The 8,319-nt window shown below is 62.7% G+C and overlaps 3 non-coding genes across 3 annotated transcripts; all 3 read right to left on the bottom strand.

Moving 5' to 3' along the window:
• Nucleotides 1-958: 958 nt before the first annotated feature.
• TRNAN-GUU (transfer RNA asparagine (anticodon GUU)) lies at nt 959-1,032 on the bottom strand. Its single transcript has one exon. It is a non-coding gene; the product is annotated as a tRNA-Asn (tRNA).
• Nucleotides 1,033-2,583: 1,551 nt separating this feature from the next.
• TRNAN-GUU (transfer RNA asparagine (anticodon GUU)) lies at nt 2,584-2,657 on the bottom strand. The gene has a single exon. It is a non-coding gene; the product is annotated as a tRNA-Asn (tRNA).
• A 3,176-nt stretch (nt 2,658-5,833) lies between these two features.
• TRNAN-GUU (transfer RNA asparagine (anticodon GUU)) lies at nt 5,834-5,907 on the bottom strand. Its single transcript has one exon. It is a non-coding gene; the product is annotated as a tRNA-Asn (tRNA).
• Nucleotides 5,908-8,319: the final 2,412 nt, after the last annotated feature.

Here is an 8,319-nt window from a genome sequence, read left to right as displayed (position 1 = left end):
CTTAATTCGGAGTAGCTGGAGGCCAGCCCTCCCCAGGTTCCCCTGGTGGCTGCTCTGGGCCAAAGCAGGAAAACTCCTCTCCTCTCCCCAGCCCTGGGGCCCTTAAAGGGGTAGACTCTGGCCAGACGGCACTTGCCAGAGCCAGCCCTGCCAGCAGTCTCTGCCCCGAGCCAGCGGCTGCAGGATGAGCCAGGCAGCCAGTGCCGGCGAGCCGTCCCCCCGCCCAGTCCCCCAGCACCCAGGGGCCAGCCAGGGGCCGTAGATGGCGCGCACCCTCCTGGTCTAGTGTGGAGGTCATGGACCTCATTGAGGTTTGGGGGCAGGCCCCCAGCGTCCATGATCTCTGTACTAGGAGGAGGAACGTGGCCGTCTACGGGCGCATAGCGGCCGCCATGGCCCGAAAGGGACACAGGCCACCCAGGAGCAGGCGAATCCTGGTGTTCTGGCTGTGGGGGAAAAAGACAGCCACAAGATGGCGTTTGGAGTCACACGGGCGAGTCGCCTGTCCAAGCGGGACCGAGTCCCTTCCAAAGAGAAACCATGGCAGCCATGCAAGTCCAAGGCTGCACAGGAAACCTCGGGAGCTGCGACTGGGGCTCAGTTCGCGCGGCCACGCTTCCCAGGGGAGGCATGAGACAGGCCCAGAGGTCTGCGCAGCAAACAGGCCCGCAGGAGGGAGGCGGCTAAGAACCCGCGCGGCTCGTGCGTTTCTCCCTCTCAGCTGGCGTAGAGGCGGGAGGGGAGCGACACCTGCCCGGCTGGAGCTTTCGCGCTTGGGCTCCGGGCTTAAGCCCCGAGGCCGAGGCCCCGGCGCGGTTGCTGGGAGACGGGCTCCTGTGGCACGGCACGGCCCCTGAACCTTGCCGGCCACAAGGTGACCTCACCGAGGCCGAGAGGGATGGCTTGGAGGTGGCAAAAGGGAGCCCACTTGCAAGCTCCAGGAGGCCGAGCGTAGCCACGTCCCCGGGTGGGCTCGAACCACCATCCTTTCGGTTAACAGCCAAACGCGCTGACCCATTGCGCCACAGAGACCTCAAAGGGCTTTCCGAAACGCTGCCTAGCAGCCTGCTCCTCTGCCTGGCCGTGCCAGTGCAGCCCAGGTGCTAGAGTGGATTGCGGGCAGTCTAGCCCCAAGGGAGCAGAGTGGCGCAGCGGAAGCGTGCTGGGCCCATAACCCAGAGGTCGATGGATCGAAACCATCCTCTGCTACGTGTGGGCCGGCCTCTTTTGACTCCGCGCCTTCACTCCAGGCTGCAAGTAGCTAAAGGCCAGGCCAGGATGCCGCCTGCGGGGAAGCTCTCGGCAGCCCCCCGCTTCCTGTGTGGGAGGCACGGAGGCCTCCTCTTCTGTCCTCAGGCAAGAGGGCTTCCTCCTGCCCTTTTCCCACCCACAAGGGCCGCTGGGACCCGCTCAGGGAGCGCGCCAGGGAGGCTCTCCAGACGCTCGTGGAACAAAGCACTTCTGGACCACGCTACCCAGAGCCTTCATTCAGGCCTAGACAAAACGCCTAGACAGAGAGCTGCCACAGCATCAACACTGGCCTTGCTCTACTACTCCCAGGCACGCCAAACCCCTCACAAAGAGAACTTCTGCCTTCGCCATACTGCTCAACAACAGGACACGCGAGCAATTCCCTCCGACGCGCCGCTTCTCCCGCATCGCCACCACCCACGCTCTTTAGGCACACGCCGGCTGACCAAAACCCATCTCATCCCATCAAAAGCTTCTGCCCAGCCCAAGAGGACCAGCTACGTTCCCGGCTCAATTCATCCCTTACAGTCAGAGCCAAAAATCACCAGCTGACGGTCCTTCAGAATCCTCAATGGAAAGGGGGAGAGGGAATTGTGGGAGCACTCGCCACGTTCTCGGTTGAGGCTTGCAGCAGTCATGGAAGAGAGAGCTGGCTTCGGTCAAGTCTCGGGAGTACGGCCACGGCTTGGACGGGTCCTTCAGTCCTTGGCTCAGAGCTTCGGTTGGTAGCCCACATCCTCCCGAGGTAAAAAAGCAGGAGGGCTTTCCTTCCAGGGCCTTTTGCATCTTCTGCCGTGGGAGGCGAATCCTGGTGTTCTGGCTGTGGGGGAAAAAGACAGCCACAAGATGGCGTTTGGAGTCACACGGGCGAGTCGCCTGTCCAAGCGGGACCGAGTCCCTTCCAAAGAGAAACCATGGCAGCCATGCAAGTCCAAGGCTGCACAGGAAACCTCAGGAGCTGCGACTGGGGCTCAGTTCGCGCGGCCACGCTTCCCAGGGGAGGCATGAGACAGGCCCAGAGGTCTGCGCAGCAAACAGGCCCGCAGGAGGGAGGCGGCTAAGAACCCGCGCGGCTCGTGCGTTTCTCCCTCTCAGCTGGCGTAGAGGCGGGAGGGGAACGACACCTGCCCGGCTGGAGCTTTCGCGCTTGGGCTCGGGGCTTAAGCCCCGAGGCCGAGGCCCCGGCGCGGTTGCTGGGAGACGGGTTCCCGTGGCACGGCACGGCCCCTGAACCTTGCCGGCCACAAGGTGACCTCACCGAGGCCGAGAGGGATGGCTTGGAGGTGGCAAAAGGGAGCCCGCTAGCAAGCGCCAGGAGGCCGAGCGTAGCCACGTCCCCAGGTGGGCTCGAACCACCATCCTTTCGGTTAACAGCCGAACGCGCTGACCCATTGCGCCACAGAGACCTCAAAGGGCTTTCCGAAACGCTGCCTAGCAGCCTGCTCCTCTGCCTGGCCGTGCCAGTGCAGCCCAGGTGCTAGAGTGGATTGCGGGCAGTCTAGCCCCAAGGGAGCAGAGTGGCGCAGCGGAAGCGTGCTGGGCCCATAACCCAGAGGTCGATGGATCGAAACCATCCTCTGCTACGTGTGGGCCGGCCTCTTTTGACTCCGCGCCTTCACTCCAGGCTGCAAGTAGCTAAAGGCCAGGCCAGGATGCCGCCTGCGGGGAAGCTCTCGGCAGCCCCCCGCTTCCTGTGTGGGAGGCACGGAGGCCTCCTCTTCTGTCCTCAGGCAACAGGGCTTCCTCCTGCCCTTTTCCCACCCACAAGGGCCGCCGGGACCCGCTCAGGGAGCGCGCCAGGGAGGCTCTCCAGACGCTCGTGGAACAAAGCACTTCTGGACCACGCTACCCAGAGCCTTCATTCAGGCCTAGACAAAACGCCTAGACAGAGAGCTGCCACAGCATCAACACTGGCCTTGCGCTACTACTCCCAGGCACGCCAAACCCCTCACAAAGAGAACTTCTGCCTTCGCCATACTGCTCAACAACAGGACACGCGAGCAATTCCCTCCGACGCGCCGCTTCTCCCGCATCGCCACCACCCACGCTCTTTAGGCACACGCCGGCTGACCAAAACCCATCTCATCCCATCAAAAGCTTCTGCCCAGCCCAAGAGGACCAGCTACGTTCCCGGCTCAATTCATCCCTTACAGTCAGAGCCAAAAATCACCAGCTGACGGTCCTTCAGAATCCTCAATGGAAAGGGGGAGAGGGAATTGTGGGAGCACTCGCCACGTTCTCGGTTGAGGCTTGCAGCAGTCATGGAAGAGAGAGCTGGCTTCGGTCAAGTCTCGGGAGTACGGCCACGGCTTGGACGGGTCCTTCAGTCCTTGGCTCAGAGCTTCGGTTGGTAGCCCACATCCTCCCGAGGTAAAAAAGCAGGAGGGCTTTCCTTCCAGGGCCTTTTGCATCTTCTGCCGTGGGAGGCGAATCCTGGTGTTCTGGCTGTGGGGGAAAAAGACAGCCACAAGATGGCGTTTGGAGTCACACGGGCGAGTCGCCTGTCCAAGCGGGACCGAGTCCCTTCCAAAGAGAAACCATGGCAGCCATGCAAGTCCAAGGCTGCACAGGAAACCTCAGGAGCTGCGACTGGGGCTCAGTTCGCGCGGCCACGCTTCCCAGGGGAGGCATGAGACAGGCCCAGAGGTCTGCGCAGCAAACAGGCCCGCAGGAGGGAGGCGGCTAAGAACCCGCGCGGCTCGTGCGTTTCTCCCTCTCAGCTGGCGTAGAGGCGGGAGGGGAACGACACCTGCCCGGCTGGAGCTTTCGCGCTTGGGCTCGGGGCTTAAGCCCCGAGGCCGAGGCCCCGGCGCGGTTGCTGGGAGACGGGTTCCCGTGGCACGGCACGGCCCCTGAACCTTGCCGGCCACAAGGTGACCTCACCGAGGCCGAGAGGGATGGCTTGGAGGTGGCAAAAGGGAGCCCGCTAGCAAGCGCCAGGAGGCCGAGCGTAGCCACGTCCCCGGGTGGGCTCGAATCACCATCCTTTCGGTTAACAGCCGAACGCGCTGACCCATTGCGCCACAGAGACCTCAAAGGGCTTTCCGAAACGCTGCCTAGCAGCCTGCTCCTCTGCCTGGCCGTGCCAGTGCAGCCCAGGTGCTAGAGTGGATTGCGGGCAGTCTAGCCCCAAGGGAGCAGAGTGGCGCAGCGGAAGCGTGCTGGGCCCATAACCCAGAGGTCGATGGATCGAAACCATCCTCTGCTACGTGTGGGCTGGCCTCTTTTGACTCCGCGCCTTCACTCCAGGCTGCAAGTAGCTAAAGGCCAGGCCAGGATGCCGCCTGCGGGGAAGCTCTCGGCAGCCCCCCGCTTCCTGTGTGGGAGGCACGGAGGCCTCCTCTTCTGTCCTCAGGCAACAGGGCTTCCTCCTGCCCTTTTCCCACCCACAAGGGCCGCCGGGACCCGCTCAGGGAGCGCGCCAGGGAGGCTCTCCAGACGCTCGTGGAACAAAGCACTTCTGGACCACGCTACCCAGAGCCTTCATTCAGGCCTAGACAAAACGCCTAGACAGAGAGCTGCCACAGCATCAACACTGGCCTTGCGCTACTACTCCCAGGCACGCCAAACCCCTCACAAAGAGAACTTCTGCCTTCGCCATACTGCTCAACAACAGGACACGCGAGCAATTCCCTCCGACGCGCCGCTTCTCCCGCATCGCCACCACCCACGCTCTTTAGGCACACGCCGGCTGACCAAAACCCATCTCATCCCATCAAAAGCTTCTGCCCAGCCCAAGAGGACCAGCTACGTTCCCGGCTCAATTCATCCCTTACAGTCAGAGCCAAAAATCACCAGCTGACGGTCCTTCAGAATCCTCAATGGAAAGGGGGAGAGGGAATTGTGGGAGCACTCGCCACGTTCTCGGTTGAGGCTTGCAGCAGTCATGGAAGAGAGAGCTGGCTTCGGTCAAGTCTCGGGAGTACGGCCACGGCTTGGACGGGTCCTTCAGTCCTTGGCTCAGAGCTTCGGTTGGTAGCCCACATCCTCCCGAGGTAAAAAAGCAGGAGGGCTTTCCTTCCAGGGCCTTTTGCATCTTCTGCCGTGGGAGGCGAATCCTGGTGTTCTGGCTGTGGGGGAAAAAGACAGCCACAAGATGGCGTTTGGAGTCACACGGGCGAGTCGCCTGTCCAAGCGGGACCGAGTCCCTTCCAAAGAGAAACCATGGCAGCCATGCAAGTCCAAGGCTGCACAGGAAACCTCAGGAGCTGCGACTGGGGCTCAGTTCGCGCGGCCACGCTTCCCAGGGGAGGCATGAGACAGGCCCAGAGGTCTGCGCAGCAAACAGGCCCGCAGGAGGGAGGCGGCTAAGAACCCGCGCGGCTCGTGCGTTTCTCCCTCTCAGCTGGCGTAGAGGCGGGAGGGGAACGACACCTGCCCGGCTGGAGCTTTCGCGCTTGGGCTCGGGGCTTAAGCCCCGAGGCCGAGGCCCCGGCGCGGTTGCTGGGAGACGGGTTCCCGTGGCACGGCACGGCCCCTGAACCTTGCCGGCCACAAGGTGACCTCACCGAGGCCGAGAGGGATGGCTTGGAGGTGGCAAAAGGGAGCCCGCTAGCAAGCGCCAGGAGGCCGAGCGTAGCCACGTCCCCAGGTGGGCTCGAACCACCATCCTTTCGGTTAACAGCCGAACGCGCTGACCCATTGCGCCACAGAGACCTCAAAGGGCTTTCCGAAACGCTGCCTAGCAGCCTGCTCCTCTGCCTGGCCGTGCCAGTGCAGCCCAGGTGCTAGAGTGGATTGCGGGCAGTCTAGCCCCAAGGGAGCAGAGTGGCGCAGCGGAAGCGTGCTGGGCCCATAACCCAGAGGTCGATGGATCGAAACCATCCTCTGCTACGTGTGGGCCGGCCTCTTTTGACTCCGCGCCTTCACTCCAGGCTGCAAGTAGCTAAAGGCCAGGCCAGGATGCCGCCTGCGGGGAAGCTCTCGGCAGCCCCCCGCTTCCTGTGTGGGAGGCACGGAGGCCTCCTCTTCTGTCCTCAGGCAACAGGGCTTCCTCCTGCCCTTTTCCCACCCACAAGGGCCGCCGGGACCCGCTCAGGGAGCGCGCCAGGGAGGCTCTCCAGACGCTCGTGGAACAAAGCACTTCTGGACCACGCTACCCAGAGCCTTCATTCAGGCCTAGACAAAACGCCTAGACAGAGAGCTGCCACAGCATCAACACTGGCCTTGCGCTACTACTCCCAGGCACGCCAAACCCCTCACAAAGAGAACTTCTGCCTTCGCCATACTGCTCAACAACAGGACACGCGAGCAATTCCCTCCGACGCGCCGCTTCTCCCGCATCGCCACCACCCACGCTCTTTAGGCACACGCCGGCTGACCAAAACCCATCTCATCCCATCAAAAGCTTCTGCCCAGCCCAAGAGGACCAGCTACGTTCCCGGCTCAATTCATCCCTTACAGTCAGAGCCAAAAATCACCAGCTGACGGTCCTTCAGAATCCTCAATGGAAAGGGGGAGAGGGAATTGTGGGAGCACTCGCCACGTTCTCGGTTGAGGCTTGCAGCAGTCATGGAAGAGAGAGCTGGCTTCGGTCAAGTCTCGGGAGTACGGCCACGGCTTGGACGGGTCCTTCAGTCCTTGGCTCAGAGCTTCGGTTGGTAGCCCACATCCTCCCGAGGTAAAAAAGCAGGAGGGCTTTCCTTCCAGGGCCTTTTGCATCTTCTGCCGTGGGAGGCGAATCCTGGTGTTCTGGCTGTGGGGGAAAAAGACAGCCACAAGATGGCGTTTGGAGTCACACGGGCGAGTCGCCTGTCCAAGCGGGACCGAGTCCCTTCCAAAGAGAAACCATGGCAGCCATGCAAGTCCAAGGCTGCACAGGAAACCTCAGGAGCTGCGACTGGGGCTCAGTTCGCGCGGCCACGCTTCCCAGGGGAGGCATGAGACAGGCCCAGAGGTCTGCGCAGCAAACAGGCCCGCAGGAGGGAGGCGGCTAAGAACCCGCGCGGCTCGTGCGTTTCTCCCTCTCAGCTGGCGTAGAGGCGGGAGGGGAACGACACCTGCCCGGCTGGAGCTTTCGCGCTTGGGCTCGGGGCTTAAGCCCCGAGGCCGAGGCCCCGGCGCGGTTGCTGGGAGACGGGTTCCCGTGGCACGGCACGGCCCCTGAACCTTGCCGGCCACAAGGTGACCTCACCGAGGCCGAGAGGGATGGCTTGGAGGTGGCAAAAGGGAGCCCGCTAGCAAGCGCCAGGAGGCCGAGCGTAGCCACGTCCCCGGGTGGGCTCGAATCACCATCCTTTCGGTTAACAGCCGAACGCGCTGACCCATTGCGCCACAGAGACCTCGAAGGGCTTTCCGAAACGCTGCCTAGCAGCCTGCTCCTCTGCCTGGCCGTGCCAGTGCAGCCCAGGTGCTAGAGTGGATTGCGGGCAGTCTAGCCCCAAGGGAGCAGAGTGGCGCAGCGGAAGCGTGCTGGGCCCATAACCCAGAGGTCGATGGATCGAAACCATCCTCTGCTACGTGTGGGCCGGCCTCTTTTGACTCCGCGCCTTCACTCCAGGCTGCAAGTAGCTAAAGGCCAGGCCAGGATGCCGCCTGCGGGGAAGCTCTCGGCAGCCCCCCGCTTCCTGTGTGGGAGGCACGGAGGCCTCCTCTTCTGTCCTCAGGCAACAGGGCTTCCTCCTGCCCTTTTCCCACCCACATGGGCCGCCGGGACCCGCTCAGGGAGCGCGCCAGGGAGGCTCTCCAGACGCTCGTGGAACAAAGCACTTCTGGACCACGCTACCCAGAGCCTTCATTCAGGCCTAGACAAAACGCCTAGACAGAGAGCTGCCACAGCATCAACACTGGCCTTGCGCTACTACTCCCAGGCACGCCAAACCCCTCACAAAGAGAACTTCTGCCTTCGCCATACTGCTCAACAACAGGACACGCGAGCAATTCCCTCCGACGCGCCGCTTCTCCCGCATCGCCACCACCCACGCTCTTTAGGCACACGCCGGCTGACCAAAACCCATCTCATCCCATCAAAAGCTTCTGCCCAGCCCAAGAGGACCAGCTACGTTCCCGGCTCAATTCATCCCTTACAGTCAGAGCCAAAAATCACCAGCTGACGGTCCTTCAGAATCC

This window comes from Pelodiscus sinensis, chromosome 25 (genome assembly GCF_049634645.1).
Source record: "Pelodiscus sinensis isolate JC-2024 chromosome 25, ASM4963464v1, whole genome shotgun sequence".
Lineage (NCBI taxonomy): Eukaryota > Metazoa > Chordata > Testudines > Trionychidae > Pelodiscus > Pelodiscus sinensis.
Note: the sequence above shows the minus strand (reverse complement) of the source record. Positions and strands in the feature narration are given on the sequence as shown.